At 38.2% G+C, this 26,933-nt stretch overlaps 1 long non-coding RNA gene across 1 annotated transcript in view; it reads right to left on the reverse strand.

The window, feature by feature from the left end:
• LOC109145359 overlaps positions 1-24,638 on the reverse strand; it is a 67,580-nt gene extending 42,942 nt beyond the window's left edge. Inside the window, exon 1 of the long non-coding RNA XR_002046685.2 lies at positions 24,479-24,638. This is a non-coding gene — a long non-coding RNA (uncharacterized LOC109145359). The remainder of the gene's footprint in view (positions 1-24,478) is intronic.
• Positions 24,639-26,933: the final 2,295 nt, after the last annotated feature.

Genomic DNA, 26,933 nt, shown 5'->3' on the forward strand with positions numbered 1-26,933 from the left:
AGAGAGTCTCAGAGCAACATAGGTAGTATTAGAGCACTTCTATATTCATGACAGAAGTGCAGAAGTGAGGCACAAGTTAGAGTCAGAATCACAAAAAGATTCGTTTCTTTCCTACACTTATAAGTTCCTATCACTATTCTTACAGTGACCTGTGCCTCTGTCAGCAGACAAGCCCAGCAGAGTAAGAGAACTGGCTGACAGAACTATTTCTAGGGAATCTATGTGACATCTAGGAGTGTCAAAACCTGAAAACTCTTTTCTGTCTAGAATTATGTTGATGCCAGGGCTTTTGGTGGGAAAGCTCTGACATTTAGAGAACACACCAGGCATCTAAAATCATGGTTTGCTGAGTAAGCACAAAATGTAACTCATCAAACTTCCTTTTCAGATGTACCTAAAGTGACTAAGGATTTAATTTAGGATACCTAAGGCCAAGTTTCCTCATCATCCATCCCTGCACTGGGACCACTTTCCTGAAGACTATAAGGTCTCCTAAGATGGGAACCCAGGGATAATGTGAAGGAGAGAGTTGCCAAATATGGCAATTGCCTCCAAAGTAAGAATTCCCAAAATCTTGTTGCTATTAGGAAAACTACTGTCATGGCAGAAGGACCCATCATCTGACAGGGAAGGGATGGCAGAGAACATACCCTTGAGAAATTATTAAATATTTGTCATGTTCACGTTAGGTTCCAACCTCTGCCAATAGCAGCAGAGCAGCTTAAGAATGACCTTAACTGCCCTAAAATCTGTGCCTGAATGAGGTCATGACCAAGTAGCAATGATGTTCCTCCTTGTGAGTGAGCAGCTCTAGCATTTGTTCTATCCCAGCTGCCAAACTTGGCAGTTGTGCTGAACTGCAAGTTCCTATTCAGATCCTATCGTCTCTGTTACGCCACACACCTTCCCTCACAGTTGTGTCCTGAACTAGTCCAGGATCTTTCTGTGCGACCTCTTGTAAGAACATCCAAGGAACAGGAGGAAAGTTCTGGTGAGCTCCTTTCTTAACCCCTTCATCTGAGTAGATGGAGCACAGGTTTTGTGCAGGACGTCAAAACTGGTTGCAAATCGGAAAACAGAGACAGAGCCCATTCCTGGGATCAAGCTCATCTTGAAGCTGCACCCTGACACCTTCATCCCTTGCTGACCTATTCCTTGGATTACATAGCCCCAGACACAAGTTTAGAGTGGGACAGCTTTTCTTTGGCTTATTGCAGAACATATGGAAAGGAAGAGCTGGGATCCAGAACATCTACGCCACCTTCCTACCAAAAAACTCCGCTCCCTCTGAAGCAACCATCCTGGTTGCTAATGAGCACACAATTTTAAGAGGTCATCTTCTGGGGGAGGAGGGCATGGCTGGACCTATCTGTCTGGAAGGTGCTGTGTTCTTCTTAGGAGATGCCAGAGACTGCTGGTGACACAGGGGTCACAAGACCTGTGGTTACAAATCTGAAGGGTGTGAACTCGCTCATTTCTCTTCTGTCTTTCCTTTTTGTGGCCAGGCAGCCTCTCTCAGCACACAGACCTCCTCCTGGTTTGATGGAGGCTGGCATCCATGGCACTGAGATATGCACACAGACATCTGGACCAGAAGCACAAGAGAAAACAAGCTTAGTGGGAAACCACTTCAGGCTGAATCATGAACTTGAGTGGAACAGCTGAGGAGGGGAAGGAATTGTTTGACAATGGCCACCCCTGGGAGTGAAAGCCACGGGAAGGTAAAGCCTCTGTGAGAAAGACAGTGGGATTTCTTTCTCATTTATTACTGTTGAACTGTTTTATTTATGGGGCAGAATGACCTCTGCTGTTCTTCATACTGCATTCAGGCAGGAGAAGGGAACCTAGGCTCCCATGAGAATTTCCTAAGCAAACACTGTAATTACTTGGGGGAATAAAGATGAGGGCTGGTTACAAAAAAAAATGAGTGGGAGATTAAATTGTTAAGTGGCAGATGAAATCCAGTGTAGGTAAATGAAAAATGTTACATTCAGTGAGAAACAATCCTACTTTTACATTCATTAAGCAGTGGTCAGAGAGATTTTGAAGTTGTTATAGAGAGAGCTGTGAAAAAACAGCAACTCAGTGCTCAGGATCAAGGCCTGCTATCGATGTTCCTGTGATGCGCATGTTCTGTCCTCTGCCCATGAACTCTGCATTTGATGGCTACAATCATCTCACTATTAATACTTGATAATGGAATTTATAATGAGGTATCAGTAGTCCAAGCCCCAAAGACCAAGTTTATTCCAATTTAAATGAAAATTTTCCTACCTCAGCTACTAAAAATATTTGCATGCAGCAGTTTTCAGAAGCCTCCATTTAAAATGTAAAGCTCAGGTGAAGTCTCTATGCCAACGACACCTTCAATATGATCAATAAAGAAACAGAGTTTGAAGTTGTTCAAATATTTAAATTGTACCTTTATTGTGATTTACCTGGCAGTATCTAAAGTTTTTGATAAGCATAGTAATTCAGTTCTGATACTTTTAAAATTATATTAAATTCTCCCAAAGCAGAAGTAATATATTAATACACTTTGATTTGAACACTTCAGTTCTTTTCTTAGTAATGTAATACAATAACAGACCTTGTTGCTAATCTTAGAGTGTTTATGTAAGCAGGTACAAAAATAATAATTATCTTCTCAAAGTTCTAAATTATTGTTGGGTTTAATCTTTGAAAGAGACATTTTAATAAAAGAACTGAATGTCTAGTCTTTGCGGACTAAATCTTATAGTGTCTGGCCAGTCTTCTTGCTTATTTTTCACCTTCTTCAACACCCCGTTAGTTGCTAATGGCTCACATGTTTGCCTTCTGCAAAGTTTTGGTTGAGTGTAGCCCTAACACTTTTTAGGGCCAATGCTATTTTTAGTTATCAATTAATTATGTTTTCATTTTTCACGCCCACAAACTCCTCAAAACATCTTCAAAAGTCCAGCACTGTCAGGGAATTTTGAAAAACAGACTTTTCCTTACTATTCTTTAAGTCTTGCTATGAAAATTATGGAGTGCTTACAAATACAAATGCAAAATTCCCTTCAGAGTCATAAATTCAGCCATAGTTTCAATCCCAATATTTTGAAAACGAAATATAGGAGAGGCACAGCAAACAAAAGGAGTGAAGAGACAATTGACAATACTATAATACCTTTACTGTTTTTTTAAATCTGCATCAGGCTACATTATTCAGGTTCAACATAAGGGGAACAGTAGAGAGATTTCAAATATGATATATTTTTGTTGCCATGTTTTACTTTAATGTGCCATTTTTTGGGCAATAAACAGCAAGCACTCTGACTTAAGCATTTAAGACATGGAATATTCACATCTATCTATCATTAGTGCACAGATGTTCGAGGTAGAGAAATCTGAGTTTAGGAACAAGAACAATATAATAAGTAATTTTCTAATGGCCATACAGAAAGCCAGTGGCAGAGACTCTCCCACAGGTATTCTCCTAAATACCTGCTTACTCAATCTTCCACTGTTGCCATACAGTTTTATTTCTCGTGTCTTCCCCAAAGAAGACAAAATTGGAAAAAAACTTAGTTATACATTTAAAATACTGGTATTTAACAGTACTCAATTCTCTTTTCTTAGCTTTTTTTTTCACATATATGTAACAAAATTATTTAAATATATCCACAAATGTAAAGAATTATCGGTTTCAAATTTTTTACTTCTTTTCAAGTTATCTTTGATGTCTGTGACCAGAACCCCAGTGCTGCTGCAGCCACGGCTTGAAGTACTTTCCCCAAGACTTGTGCCATTTCAAACATTCCCTTAATATTAAAATAAATGAAAATCAGGAGGTATCTAATTTTCCTGGTTTTGATTTTGTTAATAAAAAGTGAAAGGTTAAAATGGAGCAAACCGTTTCTTATAGCCATAGCAGTACCAAAGCTTCAAAGATGACTTGGAAATGAAAGGCTAAAAACAAGTTACAAATAAAGCACAATATTTAAAATAATTTCAGGAGCTCCGTTTCCACTGAACTTAAAGGGAGTTTGGTGATGACTTAGCTCCTCATAAAATCAGGCCCAGTCTGAATAAAAGCATATGAGGATTCTGCAGCAAGGCCAATAACAAGTATGTGTTTTGCTGCAATATGCATTTTGTAAAGGGATGATGCTTGGAAAACAGCACTTGTGCCTATTTTTAATGCAGCCACCCAGTCCAACAAATTTAAATTCACTGAGGACAATATGAATGTTTATTTACCTCAAATTATGTTCCTTGCTCATCTTGTGGGGGCAAGAATCAGTCAGTACTCTCTGTAACACCACAGTCCCCATCCTTTCCCATTTCCACTCCCAGTCACAAACAGTCTGCAGGACTGTTTGACTGCTTCTGTTACTGCTCAGGGAAGCATCTGGTTCACTGAGGCAAGCTTTCTTGAAAGGGAAATCTATTGTCACACATAAAAAGAGCTTGTTCATTAAAAACAAGAAAGATTAGTTTCTTCTTTACAGGAATTAAAAGGAAAACAAGAATACTGCCTAGCCTTTCCCTGGCCCAGTTGTCAGATTCTTTCCAATACTTGAGAGTATGCAACTTAATCCTGTTCACAAGAACCAAATTGAAACCTACGGAAAAGAACCAAAATGTCAAGTTGTCACTACAGATGCAGTTTGTATTTCAGTTGGTTCTGATGGCATTTCTCTCTTTAAAAGGATCAGTCAGAAAATAGGCACTCAGTTCTGCAAAGTCCTGATGATATTAGAAATGTGAGGGAGATTTGCATGGGCACAATCTGAAGTTTTGGCTCTGTAGTGTAGTCTGGGCTTTTATACTTTAGCTGTGCTCTTAGTTTGGAACCCTTAGTTCAGTGAAATGGATGAAGATTATTGAGATGAGGCCGGCTGGGACTCCTGATATCTAGAGCCATCTGTATATTTAAACAAGTGTTTCAGATACTCAAGTATGGTGTATTGTAAGGTACCAGATATGTTACTAGTAGTGAGAAACTTTTTTTGTTCCCAGTCAGCTATGGAACAGCTTACACAGACTAGCTTTTTGAGAATGAGAAAATAAATATTTACAGAAAAAAAAAGTTCTGCTCAGGTGCTATAAGTACTGACAGTGTGCTTGACTCATCATAAAGAGAAAAGCCTCCTTTAGGATATAGGCAGCCATTTATTACAATGGGGTGATTAAGTGGCTGAGGTAGCTCTGAGACAGGGAATGGTTTAGGTATTGTGCTCTTTTTTAATCCCACAGCACACTGCCTTGTAAGTGAAGTGGTAATTTCTTACCAGGCAATCTGAGTCAACAGGTGCTTTTAAACCCCTGTAGACAAATGCTCTCTGCAGTGTTATTTTTATTTACTGACACTTAGATGTTCAAATAGATTTTTTAAAACATACCATTTCACATTAGTAGGAAAATCTGTTGCTTCTACTGGTATCTATCTTTAACTATTTACATGGCTTTTTGTTGGAGTCTGAGCATCCCTGTCTGCCTTTACAGTAAAATACTTGGCATCATCTCTGAAAAGCCAGTGTGTTGGCAGCATCAATCATTTTCTACATGTAAAATTTTTCAGCTTGTAATCAAGGTTGAGGTTTAGAAAGAGCAGTGACTGCAGAAGGACAACCAGGTCTTCCCTATTAAGCAGAGACCCTGACTCAAAGCTTAATGGAAGAAATTATAATATTTGAGTTCCAACAGAGGAAATGCATTAGAGGAATGGCAAGCAGAGGTATTATCTACTTGCCTCTTATCATGGAAGAAATACTGTAAAGTTTAGTGCAATGCTGCTTTAATTAGTCCATGTCAGAAACTCTAGAGCATAATTTTAAATACCTGCTATACTCAATAAGAACAGCTAGAAAAATCTGTAGGAACAAGCCAGGTCTGTATATCATGTAAGATCTTTTACTGGTATATCAATAGAAATTGATTTAGTTGTTTACACTGCTCATTGTTATTATAATTTTCTATTAAACTAGCCTCTCTTTCTGTCACATCAATTTGTGATCTGCACCAGCATCAATAATTGGTTAGAGCTGGGATACATACAGTTATTATGGAAAACAAATAAATATTTCAAAGCTATTTTACCTGTTTAGACCTTTTCTTTCCACTGGTGCAACCGTTAAATTACAGAGAGGAAAGGAGTTCATCTCATCTAAGCTTTTCCTTGCTTGTTTGACAGTAAAAGCCCTGTTACAGTTTTTGGTTTGTTCAGAGCTCTTAAAAACCTCTGTCAGAACTCTATGAATTCTAAGGTGGAGTCTCATCCTGGTTTTGTTTTCCCTTTTAATAAAGTAGAGCATACAACTTCATGTAAGAAGGAGTTTTACGTATGAAAGTGGTCTTCTTTGATAAAAGAAAACACTCAGGATTTACAAGAGTTCCTTTTTGAGAGATCCAGACAGACAGCATTAGAACCCACATTCAGTCTATATATGATGAAGTCAACAGGAATTTCTCCACAGTGCACTAATGTTCTGTTTCATTGTCACTTGGAGGGAGGTATCTTTTTGGCAGAGCAACACTCCACTTTGAAGTGATAGATAGAAAGACAAATGCTGAAACTGTTCACAGGAGTTCCAATTAATGCCAGCGTTGATGGGTTTCATTGCCTGTGTGAGCTTCAGCTGAACAACTAAGGCCCTAAACGGCTTGCAGAATTGCAAGTAATTAAACATTCTGTTGCATAGCTCTTTCTGTCTTCTGTCTTTCTGTCTTCTCCTCACCATAAATGCACTGGGAAAATAAAAAGAGATATGGAAGATTTTGTACTTCTCCTTACTGTGGATACAGACCAAAGACCTTACAGGTGAAAGACTCCATATTCTATCATCAATCTCTGGAGTCTTCTGTGAAGAAGCACACAGGATGACAAATTTAAAAACAAATATTTACCTGTCAAAACATCAGGCAAATATGTCACAAGCACCAAGGCAACTTTAGCATATTGTCAGCTGTTTGTTGTAAACAAGAATGCTTGGGGAGGTCCTGAGGGACACACGGTTTAAGTTTTGTGTTGTGTTTAATGCCACAGCATGCTTCCTTGTAAATGATATCCTTGCCCTTGCAGGAGACATTTAGAATATTTGTTAAATATCACAAAGTCTGCATGGATTTCATGCACTGTAGCTTAAAGGTGAATAATTTGGAATTCGGTAAAAATATTGGATTTCCTTGATATTGCTAACAAATTTCTAATAATTTCATTATGTCTAAACACTTACAGGAATATCTTACGTGAGTAAACTAATTGATAAGTCCAGCTCATTCAATTAAAGAAATTAATTGAGGTCCTTTTCTAAAGCCAGTTAAGTCAGGCCAAATACTAATAGTAAAAGTTGACTATGGTTCCTGGCTATAATTGGTTGTTTCAGACAGTGCTTGAGTTAGATAATTTTTCACAGAAAGCATTGTTTTTTCTTCTTCATTAGTATGGTCCATGCATTTTATATCCATTTGCCTGGATAGTTCTTTTCTGCCTCTTACCTTTGGCACAATACCTCAGAAGACCATGAAGTAACACCTGGCAGTTGTCACTACAGAAACCTACACTTGCTACAGAATTGAATTCCTTACTTGAAAAGCAACTAGGTTTCAATTCCTTGCTCTACCTTTGACTTCAGGAACAATGTGCTCTATTTATCTGAGAGGAGAAAGAGAAGACTGTCATCCCCACCCAACAGTTACATGTGCACATGGCTCAGTCTTGTGTAGAGAGGTGGAGTAAATTCCTCCACCTCAGGCACACATCTCTCATACTTAATCCACTCTCTCGTCTGGGCAAAGATGTACTTCCACCTCTGTCCTTCCATAGCTGCCTGTGACAGGCATATGTAAAAGAGAAGATTTATGAAGCAGATGGCTTGTAAAAGCTGTGGTCCCTGATGCCCGACCCCATCCAGCCATCCCTTCCCCCAGGTGAAGAGTCAAAGGAGGGGCTGAAGGAAGTTAATTGGAGAAGCTCATGTTGGACAGACAGACACAACCATATGTCCCTAGTGTTTAACCTGCAAATTATTTCAGATTCTGAACCAGGTTTCTGTCCAACCCCATAGCATGACAAGACTGGGGTATGTACCATCCTCCCTGTCCTGCCGACATGGGAAGGAAGTTCAGGTATGGAGTCTGAATGGAGCTGTGGTCTGCTGTGGGACAGGACTCCTACTGGTGTACTGCTGGGAGCACCAAGCCTCAGAGCAAGAAGCTTGTGGACAAGTAAGAGCTTGAAGTCTGCAGCATGCCAAGTGCCTTTGGTGGGAAGCTGAGCTCATTGACATTTCAATGGATAAAACTCATTTCTCCCTGCCTTCCTCAGAAATAATTTGGCATCTTGTTTTGTTGGAGTAGGCCAACGACACTTTGCTACCTCAAAGGGTGTTATGTGGGTGTACTAATGTACACTAATGTAATTGAGGTGAGGCAAAATTTTTAATGAATACCAAATTTGCAAAAAAAATTCTCAGAAACCAAAACTATGTAAAAAAATTTAGTGAAATTAAAAAAATATATATACCTGGGAATATTTTGAAATGCCAAGAACTTTGCTTTGACATTTTTGATTAAAACATTTGTGTTTTGTGTCAGACATTTTAATTAAAAACAATACAAATAATTTAAATCACAGAATGAAAAATACAGAATTTAAATAATTTTGAAATATGTAACAGAACAAAAATTATGGGCTGAAGAACGCCCATGTTTTGAATTCCTAAAATCATAACAGGGAAGAAGTTGCTTCTCTTCTTTCCCCAAAGAGAACTTCTTTCATCATCACTGATTTTCTTCCCTTATATTTTGGCAGATATATGAGCCGCCGGACTGAAATTATTTTTCAGACCCCATTATTTGCTCACCTATGTACGTAAGGCACTTTGAAACAACCAGAGTATAACTGCCAAATTTCATTTATATGTTCTTAATCACTTTGTTCATTCTGTTTACAGGTGAAATTATCAAATGTGAATTGCTATTATTCTCTATGGAAACAATTTCCTTTACAAATAGCTTTTGTTAGACACTCAAATACAGGGGATAAAATGTACTAGATATTAGTAATCAAATGGTAAACTAAGATATTTGGTATTGATTTCAGTGCAAGTGCAAATATTCTTTTACACTGTCTTATTAATATAAAATAGGAGAAAGATGCTGCAAAAAGAGCAGATCTTTGAGTACAAATATTACATCATTACTATGTCAGAGGCCTCTTCACACAGCTTTATGGCCCACAATAAGTCTATTGTTTACTATAAAGACTCAGCTGTGGACAGAAATGTCCAGCTGAATGGTCATAAATGATTAAAGAAAAGTTTATGTTCTGTGAGGTTTATTTTATGAATATAGTTCATAGTGCTTAGTCCTAACAGTGATCCATAGAAGGGAATGGATGAAAAAGTCATGTAAAGTTCTTGGTGGCTCACATTTGCAATGGAAAAAACTCATTGAATTGAAGATGGAGCAGGTAGATGACTGCTGGAGCAGAATGAGAGCAGCTGCAGTACAGGGTGGAGGCACTGCCCATCTGGTCTGCTGTATGTCAGAGGGACAAATTTGGAAATCCAGAGGGATACTTGTAAAACTGTCGAGGCAGTGTGTATATACCTTGGATTGGGGAATTTTGTCTTCTAGTTGGATCAACCACTGGCACGTGCAGATAGGTAAAAAGCTGTGATATATTTCCATCTGTTCAGATGTATTTGTATCATTCAGATACAAAGTATATCAAAGTACCTATATCTTAGTACCACTTAGTTTATCTAGACACGTCATGAATTCTCATGTTTTGGTACAATTCAGTCATAAATTCACAACTGAATTTATGTTTCTTACAGAAAAATGCTCCCCAAGCCTCGTTTCTCCAAAGCTTCACTTCTGCTAGGATAGAGTTATCTGCTATGTTGCTCACTCTTCTCTTGGTGGAAGCAATCACCTTCAGCAGAATGAAGTTCCCTTTATCAATATTATTTTTGATGCTGAAGACAATCTCCTCAGAAGCAGAAAGCAAAGGATGGAAACTTGCTTCACTCTGGAGTGAAATGACCCAAGTATTCACATTTTGTGAATGCAATAACCACTGGAGTCTTGCACGAAAGATTTTTGTTTTCCTGAATTGTTTTTAAAACATCTCCTAGAAAAAAATCCTGGACAGTTTTTGAATGCTGGTTTCTTGGGGTTTTTTAAATTTGTTTGGGTTTTTTCTTGTTCCCCCCTCAAAAAAAAAACCTGCTTCTATGTCTTTGTGGGACTTGACTTGAAGATTTAAAAATAGTATAAAATATCTTTAAAAAATGCACTTTACCTGAAACACAATGCAAAATATTGTCTGATGTTCTTTCATCTGGTTTACATCAGAGGTCAAAGCAATCAGTGATGTAACTGGTGTTCAGATGTAAAAATTGAATGACACAGACCAGAAGAATATAATAAAAAAAAAAAATGTAATATTCTCTTCATATATTCCCAAGAGCAATAAAATAATTTTGAGAATTAACATCTAGTGTGATTCTGGCACGCTTGGGCAGATCAAGATTTTGTGCTGGAAATACATTCCCTTTTTTAAAACAAAACAAAACCCAAAAAAAATCTCTTTATCTGAAGGATGAATGAGCTCCTTCAATACATTGTAAATGTTACCCTGGCTGTGATCCAAGGGTTGTGATGTGGAAGGAATAAGTTGCTTAATTTCTGCATTTGAAGCCTTTGTTAAAAAGATGTTTTAATCTTTTCTTGACTCCACTATAGTCTAAAGTCTGGTTTAACATTCCAGCCAAGCCACAACAAAAAGCATCATTGTTTGACATGCTTTTCCTACAGAGCCTGTCAGATGTGCTGCATTATCTAAACAATGTTGGCAGCAAGTACACAAGTAGCAAGTGTGAATCAAATCAAAGATGTCCTCAAATCCAGACTCCAAGCCTGAACGTTCCCAGACTCCAAGGGTATAGCAGGAGTGTCTGGTTATCAATAAGTATAACCAAAAAATAATCTAATCATTTAGAATTCAAATACAAAAGTTGATGGTTTCCTACTGGTGGTGAATAACCCCCGCTCTGTGTTTCCATCCCGCATTAGAACCACCAAATTAGGAACTATTCAACTTTTTTCTGTATCTCAAACACAAAAAAGGGGGTTGTTCATAGGAGAATATTATCTGACCCTTGCTGAGACACATGAGTAAGTCCCAGTGCACAGAACAAGCAGTGAATGATCATGTCTGCTGATCGTCTTGCACTGCCTTCAGCCTCACCTTCCAACCTACTCGTCCTGCTTGGCACTCTCACAGTGCAGTGACCACCTTGCTAAAATCTGCCTATTCAGGTCTTTGGGCAAGTTTTTCTTCACCTACTTCCATCTAAATGAATTAAGCCAGCAAAAATGTCCTATTTAAACTGTGGAACTGGTCTGACTCACAATGAGTAAGGCGTGTTTGGGACTGATTGTATGAACAGGTCAGCCTGAAGGTCTGAGGAAAGCAGCACAGAGAAGCCAATTACATTAGCTCTGTGATGCTATGAACAAAGATATCTTCTGAGTAAAGAAAAGTACTTGTGAAAGAACTCAGAATGTCAGTAACTTCTTTTATTGCTGCATCATTCCTACTTACAGTGTATGATGGTTTGAAAGAAATTTTTATTTTTCACAAATATAATTTTGAAAGTACACCTTGATACAAGATACAGTACTTTTAAAATAATTTTTAAAGAGCATTTGTTTCAGGGAAAGTTTCACTAAAAACCAAGATCAAGTGGTGAAAACAAGATTAAATATATTCAGTGCAATCAGCTAGCACTAGTAAATATGAATTGTAGATCCGTATGTTTGACATGCAATAACAATTAGTTTGAGGTTCTGTGAGAATATTAGAACTCTTTCTGTGGGAGGTGCCACCATATAATAGAGAGATTAAGGGGCCAGGATGTGGTAGATGTTAACTGAAGATTCCGGTCTTTGCAATATGGTAAAATTAGGTTCAGCTGTGTGGCCTTACAAGGGATAGAACCTGCACTTGATTTCAGCACACCAGCACAGGCCAAGCTGTGCCTCAACAGCCTCTGTGAGAGAAGGGGATCTTCCCTTTACCAGCTCATTACTCCATGTTGTCAAATATTTTACTTTCTGCACTCACAAAAGGAAACCCTAATTAATTGACTGCCATATAGCATTTTGCTACTGTGACTATATTTAGGCATAAGTATAAAAAGGCCTCATTTTGTACTGCCTATTAGTATTATTCTCAAAAGCCATCTCTCACTTTTACATTTTTATTTTCTTCTTAAAAAATAAATACAGTTTATATTGTGGATTTAAATACACATTAATAAATTTAGCAGGATTCTATAACTTGATAGGTATTCACCAGAAATCAGAAACACAAAAAATTCCATTATTCTTCAATGTCAGGTCTGCAGTCTTGTAAGGAGCTAAAAATAAATTATAGAATTCTTAATTACTACGCAATTTCATTAAAGGTTATACATCTATTTTGGTCATGTACATTTTAAACAGCACACAAAATTTATATTATTTCATTGCAGTTTGAGCAAATGAGGAAAAAATATTTTCTTACTCTTGTATGAAATTTGATTTTGTGCATAAAAACAAAGAAAAAAGTAAATAGAAAAGAGTAGAGATATTAAGGACAATTTTTTGTCTTTTTTGAGGAATTGAAGGACTAAACTTCAAAATGTTGTCTGTTTCTTAGGGGAAAAAGGCTGTCTCAGGCAGCTAGGAGGAAAAGAAAATATTCTTATTAGCAGTAAGAATAAGTTTGCTCATTTAACAACATGGATTTTCTAACTCCTATTTCTCTTCTCCTCCAATTTTAATTATATTTTGTTGTAACAAATAAATGTGACAATAAAAAAAAAGATCATAATGAAAATGGAGAAAGACACGAGATTCTCCAGTAGCATAAAATAAAAAAAGATGACAGTGTGCCAACAACTGTGTATGTATCATTTCATCTACTTTATGAGCCAGACGGCAAGGTTTGTCTTTGTATGAATTATTGGTTCTAAATTAAAACACTGTGGTAAAACTAGATTCACTTATGACTGAACCTTCTTATTTATTTTAATACTGTAATGATTACTTTCAATCTTCTAAAAGATTTTAACTCTGGTTTTAAGGAACTCTGCATTTCAAATTACTTTTAAATGCCAAATTTTATAGGACAGAAATATTCCCTATAAGAGCAAACATGAATGAAGCAGGACAAGAGGACACTCAAATGAAAAACAAATTACCTGAAGAATAGAAATGAGAAATATTTGTTAATGTTGTCAACCTGAATAGTTTTCTTTTGCCTGAGGGAAAATTACAGTTGATCACTGAATATAGAAGAAAAAAAATGTTTATATCCAAGTTCTTATCCTACCTTCGTATCAACTCATAAAGAGAATAAAGACTTGTAACTTTGCTTTCCCTAGCTTTGAAACTTTAAAAAGGTTGCCTTTCCAATAATTTTCATAAAAATGGAAGTATGATTTTCCTTGTCTCCAAATGTGCTTTCCCTCTCTGTTTTTTTTGCTAGAACTTTCCTTAACCTGGAGTCATACAAGAAAACCAAAACTAACCAGAATCCTTACAGTCAATGACTGAACATATGGGCTTCATGTGATGGTTCTGGAAGAACAATATGTCACAGAATCACAGAATTAGCTGACTTGGAAGGGACCCACCAGCATCATCAAGTCCACCTCCTGGCCCTGCACAGTGCCATCCCCAAGAGTCACACCATGTGCCTGAGAGCATTGGCCAAACTCTTCTCGAGCTCTGTCAGGCTGGTGCTGTGACCACTTCCCTGGGGAGCCTGTTCCAGTGCCCAACCAACCTCTGGGTGAAGAACTTTTTTCTTATATCTAACCGAAACCTCCCCTGACACAACTTCAGGCCATTCCCTCAGGTCCTTTCATTGGTCATGAGACAGAGAACAGATCAGTGTCTGCCCCTCCTCTTCTCCTCACAAGGAAGTTGTGAACTGCAATGAGGTCTCCCCTCACTCTCCTCCAGGCTGAACAGATCAAGTGTCCTCAGCTGTTCCTCATATGGCTTCCCCTCAAGGCCTTTCACCATCTTTTCTGCCCTCCTTTGGACACTCTCATAGCTTAATGATTTTCTTATATTGCTCTGACTGAAACTGCACACAGGACTCAAGGTCCTTTTAGACCAGATCCAGAGATACTCTTCTAGGTCTAGAAACAATGTTTTCCAATCATGAGCTATATGTCATCCGAGTAAGAGCACATGCAGTATACAAGGACTGCAAATGCCGATATTAAATCTGTGGTACTTCATTGTCATAGTTATGAAATTTTCATTTCAGGCTTCCTTTACTCATCTGAAAAGGACTAAATAGATGAATAATGTAGCACGATCAGTGCTTTAGGCATACATTGCCAACTGTGCCATCTGCAGACACCAGTCATGAACAGAAAGTGGTCAGTACTCTTCCATCCCTTCTGATTCTGGAAGAAAGGCAGCCAAATCTTGAACCACACAAATTCTTTTTCCTCCACATCAGTACACCTTTATTGAGCATGCAGGTTCCTAGTACTCAATTTCTCTTTCTCTCTGTCAGCCTGGGCAGAAGAGGAAAACAGCCTACAAAGTCTGCTTTCTTCCGAGGCAAAAGTCATCAGGGGGGCTGCTGGCCAAGTATCTGGAGTATTCATGTCCAGCAACCATTAGAAGAATCTCCTGTTAATTACTTGGGGCCGCTATATGTGATTGCCAATCAATATTCCAGCTTCAAATGATATTAGTTAAATGTGACCAAAAGTTATTACATTTTTACATGACTATAAAATACAGATAATACATCTGTCCTCTTAGATGGCATCTCCAACAATTGTCATTGAGCCGTAATCCCTTATTGAAAAGTCTGTTCGGAATTTAATGAAACCTGTGTAAAATTTTAAACTGTAATTATTTTAATCTTGCTTCCATGGCAGATTAATGAGGAGAATTTAATATCTTTTCTCACTGATCCATTTTAATTTATTCCTACAATATTTATTCTCATTTTGTTTTAAGACTGGTCAGAAATTAGATTAACTCAGCAGATACAGAAGAAATCAGGTAACTGCCTCGATTCTTTTGATGTTGTGTTAAATTGCCTAATCACCGTCAGTGACCCAATGATGCTTTGTTTTTCAAGTACTGGCAAACTGGCAACATCTATATGTCTTGCACAACTGAGTCATTTTTGTTTGAGTCACAATCCACTTACACAGCATAATCTTACTGGCAGAAGGTGGCACAGGCCTCCCCAGCCTCAGAGGAATTTTCAGACTAGAGCCTCAATCTCTGTCAGGCAAAAAACTTTCTTCTTCACTGAAATCCATTTTTTCCCTGCAGTTTGAAGGAGGCTAAAATTTCCAGAATAGGTCATTAGAAGCCATAAGCAAGGCTGCAATTTTAGAAGTGAAAAATGCAGCAAGAAATGCCACAAAAGAAACTCCTAGGCAGTAATGGCTTCAAAAAAATTATCTTAGTCATAAGAGAGTTAAATAGCTCACTATAAAGCTAATCTTCTGTGATTTTAGTGAGAATTAACATATTTCAGGCTTTCCATGAGAACCTAGCACAGTAGAGAGGAGACATTCAGAGTCTCCCTGTACAGGGAAATGTTATGGAAAGGATGTGCAAAAAGCACGCTTGTATATTGATGTGTTTCATAAGCGTAGCTTGTGCCAGAAGTGAAGAACTCATCTACCTGTTGTGGAAGCTCATTGAAGCCCATCTGGTCTTCTGGGAATTTCTTCTACATGGGCCAGTGATCATCTGGCACCAAAGAGGCAGGCAACCCAGATTAATCTGATTTGTCTTGGATAACATCACATTATCTACATATATATGTATCTTTTAGTGCCCCTGCTTGTGAGGCTTACTGTCTATCTGACTGTATCCCTAACTTTTGAACCTGTTGGCCAACCTCAGTCATTGAGAAAAGGGTGTCAGAGATAAAATTCCACAAGTTTAGCAGAAAGACGTTGCTCAGAAGAAAAAGCACTTCTTAACATGCTCCATTTAGGAACAGGCTTCAGCTGAGCTCCCACCATGGGAGATAGATGGCCTAAATACCTGCAATGCAAGAAAAACTTTTAAATGGGGCTTACACTTTACTAGACACCAGAGAATCCAACTGTGAGGCACAAATCCATAGAAAACCAGGCTTCATTTATTCTGTTCACTGCACAGGGAGCTCCTTGTTTGTACTAAAAGCAAGGATGACTTTCAGCGTAGTTTCACTTTTGGCCAATATTATTTATTTATACCACACTGCAAATGTGAGTGGCATTTTGCCTTTCCTCCAATGTTTCTGTCTTGAGGAACTTGGCCTACAGGCCAAAATGTCCTCAAATTCACTTGCTCTAGCAATGGTTCACTGTTAACTTGATACAGGAGACAAGTCTTTCTATTGAAGTCAGTCAGAGTATCTGCCTTTCCCTGCCATGGTGTGATGAGAATTCATGATGGGCATGCGTGGGAGGAGATGTCTGATCCTCCAGATTCTGAGCTTTGCACGGAGGGCTCTAAAACAGGTCAGAAAGATGACTATTTTGAAATCACAAGCAATTCATTTTTAGAGACATTTGGTTTCCTTGTTGCACAAAGCCCATTTTAAATACATATTTGCAGACTTTTAGATGTATTACCATCTATTTTACTGAAGGAAAAAACCTTCCCAAAAGAAAGCAACATATCCAGTCCTACATTTATGGTTTCAAAATATCAAAGGAAGTGTAACACAGCTCCACATGCTGACCTTGAGTTCTTCCTTTCTGTGCAGGGCTCAATCCTGCCAGGCGCTCAGTGCCCCTGATTCACTCAAGCTGAAGACACTTGTGATCTTGTCTGATGCTCAGCACCTTCACCAGCACAGGGTTTCTGCACAGTTTTTGTCAAAGGTAAACAGACTTATTGACTAGGCATTATGTATTTTCTCACTTAAGTAATAAAAAGGCTTGGTTATTTAGCAGAATATTTGAAAGTAGAGCAGCTGATGTAACAGCACTTCTGTGTTGTAATAAAAATGAGGGGGATTATTATAAATACAACAGCATATTAATGAGTGCTTTTATGGTATTCATTTCAATTGCTCCATCTTTAAAGATGTATTTCCACTGCTATTTTGATACAAAGTAAATTTTCCAGGTATCCCACACTTTCAACTTCACATTGTTCTGTTATTTAAAACAATTTTAGGGCTCTTTTGTTTGGAAAAGAGGATATACAGCATTAATAAGTATGCCAGCCATAATGTTTAAGTACTGGGAGCCCTTGAATGGAGTTGAATATTTAAATACATTCTAAATATGCTGCTAGTAGGCTCCAATTAAGGCATGTGAGAAGCATAGTGTAGGTAGATCAGAATATTCCTAATGTGTCTTAAACTTACCAAGATGAGTTTCTCTCAGTGTTTATTCATTAGCCTAGCTAGCACAAAAGGCAAACTCCACTCCATACTTAGACATACCACATATAATAGTATGCCCAAGCTAGGGGAAAAATGTGTGCTCTGACCACATACCAGGTAAAAAAAGATAGAGAATCCGAGTGAAAGTACAGTTTTCACATGTTTAAACAAACTGAGAAGAACACTAAGCAGGAGTTTAGGTGTTACCTTGATTTATCAGAATTTAGTTAAATGATACCTTCAGTCTTCACTACATGTTAATGATCATAATCTTGGTTAATGTAAGACCAAAATGCAGTTTTTATGCCTAGTGGAGGCAGGGACTCAGAACAGTATAATAAGGTTGCTTAAGTAGCACAGCTGTATCACCATATACATAAGACCAATATTTTTGGATGTGCTGTCAGCTTAGCATCTCAAGCCAACTTTTGCTTATCACTCAGGTGTTAAAGAAATTCTTAATAAATTAGGCACCTATAACTTGTGGACTGATCTTTCCGTTTTAGAAAACTACTCAATTTCACTAAGGAGAGGTTATGTCATTTATGAAGATGGGATATATGTATACAGATATATGTCTTTATGGCTATAAATAACTGTAAGAAAAAGGTGAAGACAGAAGAAAAAGTAATATCCTTCACTTCAGGAATTTCCTCTTCTGAGGCAACCGCCATGGAAATCTCTGAGTTCCACTAGCTCTTCTCACCTCTCCACTTTTTTTCAGAGTGGGAAAAGGCAAGGCTGGTATTACTTCTTTTGTACTTATGGTCAACATTGTAACAAAGCAGTTTTCTATTAAAGTTCATCTCCTGGCTTCCTTTAACTACAGACCTTATCTGGCTATCTAGATTCCTTCTAAGAGATACTTTCTCCATAAAGCACTTCTTCCCAACTGTATGGACTCTTTGGGGTTCCACAGCTTTCTTCAGTGTCTGCAGAGGAAGTCTGAGCAACAAACATTGACTAAATCTTCGAAAAATCAGAATTAAATCAGATTAATTACTTCCCCAGAACCTGAGGAGCAGAGGTGAAGGTCCATTGACGTAATAGCTTACAGAGGTGTTCTCTGGGAAGTGCAAGGAATGTTTTCCAGTAAAAGAAGATCTAGCATCTTCTTTTCACTCACTGAACATGTAAATAAAGTTTCAGACATGTCTTGAGGAGTTAATTTTTAGTATTTTTAAAAGGCTTATTTTGGTATTAGTCCAAGAATATTTTCTCAGTAATATCACATCATTCTTGTTTGATTTTGACCTTTTAAATATTTAATTAAGCTTTTATATATATTTAAAGAAAACAAATTCTGTTACAAAAAAAAAAAAGCTCTTTTGAAATGCATAGCTGAAGAACTTCTGGTCATTTCTTATCCCCTCAAAATGCTTATTCCATTTTTTTTTTTTTAAACAGATTGTGTAAAGAGTCAACATTTGTAAATGTTTTGCCTTGAACCAAATAGTCATTTTCCTTCAGGGAATGGTTTTCATTATAACTTAAAAGACATACATGTCAATTGGACATTGGGAGTAGAGGGAAAAGTGCAGGTTTTCCTGTGGCACTTGCTTGGCTTTTACGACAAAACAATGCAAGGGATATTACATCAAAAATGAAAGATGTCCTACTTCTTACAAAAAGCAGGTAATAAGGGAGGCTCATCTCTGTCTTTACAGGATCCAGTCATGTGCTGCTACTTGGGGAAAAAAGGGTGCAGAAAATCAGTAGAAAAAGCCTTTTTAAACCAAACTGCAAAAGAGTGCCACAAGGAAGCCCCCGACAAACACACAGCTGGTGGCATCTGACATCTCTGGAAGGTTCAGTGAGTTACAAAGAGATGATGCTTCAGTGCAAGCATTGCCTCAGACTCCAGCAAGAAATGAGGGACTGGGGCCAGAGGGCTGGAAGGATCCAACCAAAATGTAACAATAACTTGTCCAAGCACAGATCAGCACTAAAAATTAAGAAAGCTAAAGGTTTACATAATTAAAGGTGTGGCTGCTCCAGAAAAGTACATGAGCCCACGGGGATTAAGACTGGCCTAGACCAAAAAGGGTTACTTGGTGATAAATAACCCTTAGAAATGGTAATTATGTTATGCCCTAATGTTATTTACTGCCTAATATTGTTCACTGTGACTCCTTTAATTAATCTACCTGACATCCTCACTAACTCTTTCCTTTCATCCTTTGCTGAGATTAAAGGTCCTTTTTATCTTATTGCTTTTATGTTCATTCTTGGGTGAATCCAGTATTAAATTGGATGCCGGCGTGAATTTTGAGCACCCATGGCACTCACTTTTGGGGTTCACAGCAACCTTATTGCACCTTCTAAATTTACCCAACACAGAAGTTCCCAAAATATAACATTTCCCAGTTATCAAAATCCTTTTAAGTGACAGCATCTTTTTTTTTAGACTCACAGAAAGCCTCTGTGCTTTTTTCAAATCAAGATTTGTCACTAGGCTCTAAGTCACTCTGAGAAGCTATCTAGCTAAATTACCCAGTAATTTTCCTTTGCTAGTTTGCCCAAAAAACTCGTGAACACTCCACAATATTATTTCCCAAGACTGCTTTTTCTCTCTTGGGATATCTTTGAACTGCTTTTAATTACTCTGACTGGTCAAGTTCTCTACTGAATATGCTCCAGTTCCCTGAAGCAGATCTTCCTGATGACTTCGGCAAGAAATAAATATTATTATTTCACCTTGTCATAAATTGCCCATGATCAGCTCTACGCTGCAAAGTATAATCTCATGGCCCTTTATAATTGCGATGGCTAGTTCACAGAAACATTTTATCCTGCAACACATATACTCCAAGGCAGATTAAACAAATTACTTGTTTACAAACAGTTTAATGAGGAGTAGCTATGACACACACAAGTTTCCTTTCCCCCCCGAAAGAAGCACACTTCCTATTTTCTTTATACAGATGGCACCAGCAGACTCCTCTGTGAAGGCCTTTCAGTGTGTGATCATGCAGCCACAGGACCCACATCCCTGTTCCGCGCCTGCCAGTGACTCCTCAGTGTGGGTGGGACCCTGGCCAGCACTGCCCCCCTCACCTGGGAGTGTCCGTCTGACTTCAGCCTCTTCCCTGCAGCTGAGTGTGAGCTCCCTGCACACAGCAACTCCAGCTCCCAGGACTGTGCTCAGGGGAGCGTTTCCCTGCAGCACCGCTCCAAGCTCATGGCCAAAATCCATGAGCATCCAGGCTCATGTCTCTGCTTTCCTCTCTTGCAATCCCTCTTTCTGCAGCCCTTGAAAATATGTTTGATTCCACCATCATTCAGAAAATAACCTTCCTTTTCTCACATAATTTAGTTGTCATTTTCCCCCTCTTCACCTGTAATGGTATTTTATGCTTGTGTGGTATTTTAAACATTTTAAACCAAAAATAATAATTTTTCAATGGTTTCTTCATAAAATGTGGTGGTGAGCCAGACAGTTGCTCATTCTTTTATGTGTCTTGCCTACCAAAGTGGTCTTGTGCTTTGATTTCTAAGCTTTTGGCTGGGATACTTTTTTAGTTCTGAGTTAATATAGCACTGGGCACAAAGGGAGATCTTGCCCAGGGGTAGAATGGTTAGACATATGTTCTCTGGAAGTACTACTAACAGTAATAATAATTATAATAATAGCAAAATTTCTTCAAGGATACCACACATGAGGAGTGAGATTGCAGTCAAAGGATAAGTGTTATTAAATTTTTGATGAAATAGTGAGATGCTGTGGTGGAAAAAAAAAACATTTAAAGGAAATATTTTTGCTCAATTTCTGTTTTATCAAACATAATGAAAATTCAAATTCATTTAAATTTATGTTTTGTGATTACTTTTGCCATTCCTCTGAGAGTTGTCTGCAATAACTTTTCAACTGAGCTGAATTCTGTAACTTACTTAAATGATAGTATTTCTGCTATGTATTATCAAACTGTTGAACTAAAACGTACGGAGACATCAAGAATTTTGATGTAAAACTGCAGCTGTTTGAAAATGAGCAGTGAATGTCATCTTTAGAGCAAATTTTGTCATCACCCTGCTGGGCACTTAGGTATCTTCTGTTTTCCGTATTACATATATTTAAAATATATAAAGCAGAATGAAATTCGGAAAAGATAGGTATCAAACTACTTGCATGACATTACAACCCTACATTACTACTGCCATAATAATATCAAATACCCAAGGTTATGAGTAGTGATAATGATACTAAGCCTAGCACAGATTCTCACTAAGATGATGATCTCTGTTCTGATGCCTATTGATATTAAATACCAATAAAATTCAGGCCCTTGTTGGGAGATACTAATCAAACATATGTTCTGCCATACAGATCTGTCTCTACTATTATCATGTAATAATGGTGCTCCGCAAGGCGCAGAGAGCAGTACACAGCTTGATTCATTTCCTATTATCAGGTAATACGCAAACTGAGCTGACTGTAGTTTGAAATTTCTGTGCAAGAAAAGGGAAAGTAAGAAATACACTAGTGTTAAAAAAGAGAAAGAACAAATGGGGAAACTGTATGCCTGTCAGGGTGAGAACTGTAGGCTTACAATCATTAGCTTAGCAAAGACTGAGAAGCCATAGTTATATTTTATTGCTTGTATTAACTACCACTATGTAAGATGACTGGTGACAAGGTGAAGATGATGAATAGAAAAGGCAGTAGCATAGCAGAGCTGTATTCCACTGATGTTTACTTATGTTTCCCTAAAAACATAGAATAATGCTTGAACAATTTGCATCCAATTCAGAAATCAGAATGGTAAGGCTAATCTAGAAGGATACTTGGAATTGCTCTCTCTTGATTCCTGCTTCATTTTCCCCATCATTCTTTTATGCTACAGGTACTTGAGTGTCCTGGCTGCAGGCAGGAGTGGCTACAGACATAGAAGCTGCATGATTAATATGCTGTAAAGATCAGTTTCATTGAATGCTGCTAGTTGCTATTAGTTTGCTAAAGAGATGGTTCTCTTACATTCACAAGGGGAAAAACATGACAGATACCTCTATGCAAAAGATCAAAACAAAGAAAAGTATTTTTTTAATAACTTTCAATTCTGCTTGTTAGGCATTGCACTTTGTTCAGTACCATCAACAAATTAATGTTACACAAGTCATTGTTCTGATAGGCTATATGATGTTTCTGATTTTCTGTTTTGCTCCCTTGGAAAGTAAAAAGTTTTTTTGACCCAGTGTTATTCTACATGACTTGGAGACTTTGTCCATTTTTGCAGTACTAGTCACAATCTTTACTAACCAATACATTTTAGATGTTAACATAGCTAGAAATTGTAAACAGTTATAGCCTTGAAAAGCTGAATTAAAAATTGCCCAAGTTCATGGGTACAGCTCCTCCTGGGGCCATAGATGCTTGTCTTAGTTTTGGCACTTTTCATGGAAGAAGAGACTGAAGACGCTAAGCCACGCAGAAAAGAGCAGTTGCAACAAGCCCAGACAAAAAGGACAACAGGACATAACAAGCCTCAGCAAACCCTCAGCACCACTGCCCTAAGGCATCACTACAGGCACCAGTTCAGCAAGTCTGGGCAGACACTTGGAGAAAGGGCAGCCTCTGTGTGGATCCTGTAGGGTCTAATGTCAGCCATGGAAAGCATCTGCATTTGGTATCCACATTGCAGCTACAGCTGGTGGAAGAGAAAAGGCCCTTGCAGGATGTGATTCACTGCTTTTGATGACCTACGTACCAAGCAGGCACTCCTACAGCACTGTTCATATACTTTTTCCCTGTTTTTCTCCTTTGAGACCATCATTTAAATTTAAATAATGTATAGGTCCATATGCAGAAATTCCTATTTTTTCTGGTTGCACAGTTTTGAGGGAGAACATGTGCTCTTGACACAGAGATTTTTCAGAGGTGTTTCATATTCTGAAGCTAACAGCTCGGTAATGTTAGAGTCACTATTATGTCTATTTGCAATAAGCATTGTGGTGCCAAATACCTGATCCAGGCATCTGGACTTAGTCTTAAGGTACCCTCATGAACTTCCATGGAAGGAACTAGGAGCACCCACATTCTGCAAGGTACTCTCTGTGGCAGTTTTGTGCAAAGAAGGGGCAAATTCAGCATCAACTTGTTGTTCACTAGTGCTCACTTATTGAAAAATAAACTTTACAAGGGAGGGAGGGAAGGAGGGAGGGAAGGAAAGGAGGAAAAGAGAGGAAGGAAGGAAGGAAGGAAGGAAGGAAGGAAGGAAGGAAGGAAGGAAGGAAGGAAGGAAGGAAGGAAGGAAGGAGGGAAGGAAGGAAGGAAGGAAGGAAGGAAGGAGGAAGGAAGGAAGGAAGGAAGGAAGGAAGGAAGGAAGGAAGGAAGGAAGGAAGCAAGGAAGGAAGGAGAGGAAGGAAGGAAGGAAGGAAAGAGAGGAAGGAAGGAGAGGAAGGAAGGAGAGGAAGGAAGGAGAGGAAGGAAGGAGAGGAAGGAAGGAAGGAGGAAGGAAGGAAGAAGGAAGGAAGAAAGAAGGAAGGAAGAAAGAAGGAAGGAAGAAAGAAGGAAGGAAGAAAAAAGAAAGGAAGAAAAAAGAAAGGAAGAAAAAAGAAAGGAAGAAAAAAGAAAGAAAGAAGAAAGAAAGAAAGAAGAAAGAAAGAAAAAAGAAAGAAGAAGTTTAAAAAACCATGAAAGATCAAACATTTGTTAAAATAACTATATTAATGTTATTTGAACTCATATATTCACACACAGAATGCCTCTCATTTTAAATGTAAATACTTATCTGTTCCTCCACAAGAATTTTTCAAAGAAATTGGATTCTCTTTCTTAAAAATTTGATCCTGGAAAGCATTTGTTGTTAATACTGAAACCTCCATTTTGAAAAATATAATCAATATTTGAAAACTGACTATTTTCCTGTTTTCATTTATGGGAAATGTCAGCATAAAAATGAAATTAAAAACAACCTTTTTCTTTTTTCTCCTTTCTCAACTTTCCCATGAAAAACAAATGGTATTTTCCTTCAACTCTACTGGCAACAGAAATGTCAATATAGAAAGCCTTCAGGCATCAGACTGGGTTTCTCTTCAAAAGCGCAAGGTTAATGAGCATATTGAGAATTGTCAGGAACTTACAAGTCTGAAGGAACCTCAGATCCATCTGCTGGCCTATTTGCTCCATGACTCACGGGAGAGTGAAAGGTTGAATTAGCAGCCCTTCCCTTTAAGAGGATAGATAACACTTGCTAGGCTTCTGATGATCGATCCCTCCTAGAACCAGATCCTGCAGATGGCTTCCAAGATGTTAGCAATTCCCTGGAGGATGAGTACGTAATCTGAATGTTAGAAGGCTTCACTTATCTACTGGGCAGAATTTTTTTTTTGGTAGTAAATAAAACAAGATATCATAATTGAGAGGCTTTGAAAACGTGTCATCAAAACCCTTATGTTGAAATATAATCCTAAGAAATACTGCCAGTTTAAAACAGAGGCAATAACTTCACCACCACCACCCTTTATTCAGAACAATTATTTGCTTTTCAAAACACTATCTAAAAAACTCAAAAAAACCAAAGTAAAAAAACAACTGCAATACATATAATTCCATGTGCTAATGGATAAAGATAGACTTATGGGTGGGAAATGGTAAAACCCTATAACGTTTTTCATAACCTTATTCACACTAAAGAGAAATATATGTTCTCAGGGGTACCACATTTGAACAACTGCAAAAGACGTAGCTGTAAATGTAGAAAACGATACCATCCATTCTGCATGAAAATGTCACTGCCTGACTCAGTGACACAATGCAGCAAATGTTAGAGCCTGGATCAAAACAATATTCAGGAGTTTTTTTAAAACTCTGCTATATACTTGCATTAATAGATTTTAAACTTCTTTGAAAAACATGGAATGTTTAACAAATAAATTTTGACGTTAAAATAATTTTTTTTCCTCATGTTGTGCGAGTGGCTACAATGTTCCATACAATGTAAATGCATAGAAATATGCGATTTAGTACAGGTAAAACAAAGTTATATATGAATCACTGTTTGGCATTTCTCTTTTCTTTCACAGCTGTATTTTTAAACAAAAACCTTTCTTTGTCTTGAATCACGATGTAAAGCTGCTGTGCTAATCAATTAATAACATTTGTGATCATCAGGTAAATTGTTTTTGTTACACTGATTTTTATCATGATCATTGTTCTGTATGTGTACCTGATTATTATCAGCCTGCAGGACGTGTCTGTGCAGAGAGCAGGGTAATGCACAGTAGATCCTTGCAGACTGCAGTAACTGAATTGAAAGCTCCAGGCACTGCCAGAGCACCATGCACAGAATAGAAACCAGCTAAAACGTCATGCTAAAATTCCTTCATGTAGTCTTAAATTCTCCAGAAACTTACTGTATGTATCTGCACAAACAGACACATTGAAAATCTCAGCAAATAGTAATTTTCTGGATTTACTGCATCAGGTGGTAAGTTAAATAATGCAAGGCACAGAAATTGAGTAAAAATCTTCCTGTGAGCCTGCTCATCACAGACATGTGAGCAGCTGGTTCCCACTGCAATTCCTATTTTCTTCTAAGCCTCCCCAGCTGGGATAAGTGAAAGCTTTATCATGGTCACTGACAATCTGACAGACATCTGAGATAGGCTGTGAGTCAGTCCCCCATGCATCAGGAGGAACAGAAACTTCCTCATGAAGTATTGGCACCTGCAGCAGCTTTCCTGCTTTGATTGCCCATTTCAGGGCACTGCACCTGCTCAGAGTGCTGCACCTCAGCACGGACAGCAGGGAAGGCTACACCAACATCTCTCACACACTTAGTAAAGGTTAACATGGAAAGTCTGAGTCTGTGATCCTGCTCAGAGTATAGCAGCTTTTCACATGAAAGGCAAAGGGATGCTCCTAAAAGATGAGGGATCAAACAGTTCAAGACTCACACTGTCTCTGTGAAGGCTGGTGTGGCACTCCCATATGCCACACCATCTGTAATGATGGAATATAGAGGAGATGGTCATGGGTTTGGGCACATCAGTGGCCTGATACACCAGTGCTCAGCACCTTCTTGTGGGGGCTGGGTTTGTGAGCTGAATCAGCCTGCAGTGAGAGGCTCATAGTGGCCAGCAGGCATGTGGGGATGCCACCCCACCCTGAAAAGCGCTCGATTCTTGGTGCTAGATCCTTCCAAAGTAAAATGCTTACCACATGAAAGAATGGATTGAAAAACATTTTTCTGGTAGATTAAATAATTCCAAGAGTAGACAGAGGAATGGCTTACTGTGGAGAAAAGAAATATATCTGTGCAAGTACAATTAATTATTCTACGTTATTTATATATTAATTCCAAGAAAATGGGAGGGGGAGTGGAACAAACAAAAACAAAGCAAAGAGAAGATTCCCAGTAATTGGAGCAGTTTCAGTATGACAGTCAGGCAGAGATACCTACTTATTTTACAGGTTGATGAGACATTTAAATGAGATGTTAAAAATTCCAGGCAAAGACCAGTGTGGCAACCCCACTGTGTAAAGATGCTCAGTGACAAGCCTGGCAGGTTATCGATGGAGATTTGCTAAGGCCTG

This window comes from Corvus cornix, chromosome 2 (assembly GCF_000738735.6).
Source record: "Corvus cornix cornix isolate S_Up_H32 chromosome 2, ASM73873v5, whole genome shotgun sequence".
In the NCBI taxonomy this organism is placed as follows: Eukaryota; Metazoa; Chordata; class Aves; order Passeriformes; family Corvidae; genus Corvus; species Corvus cornix.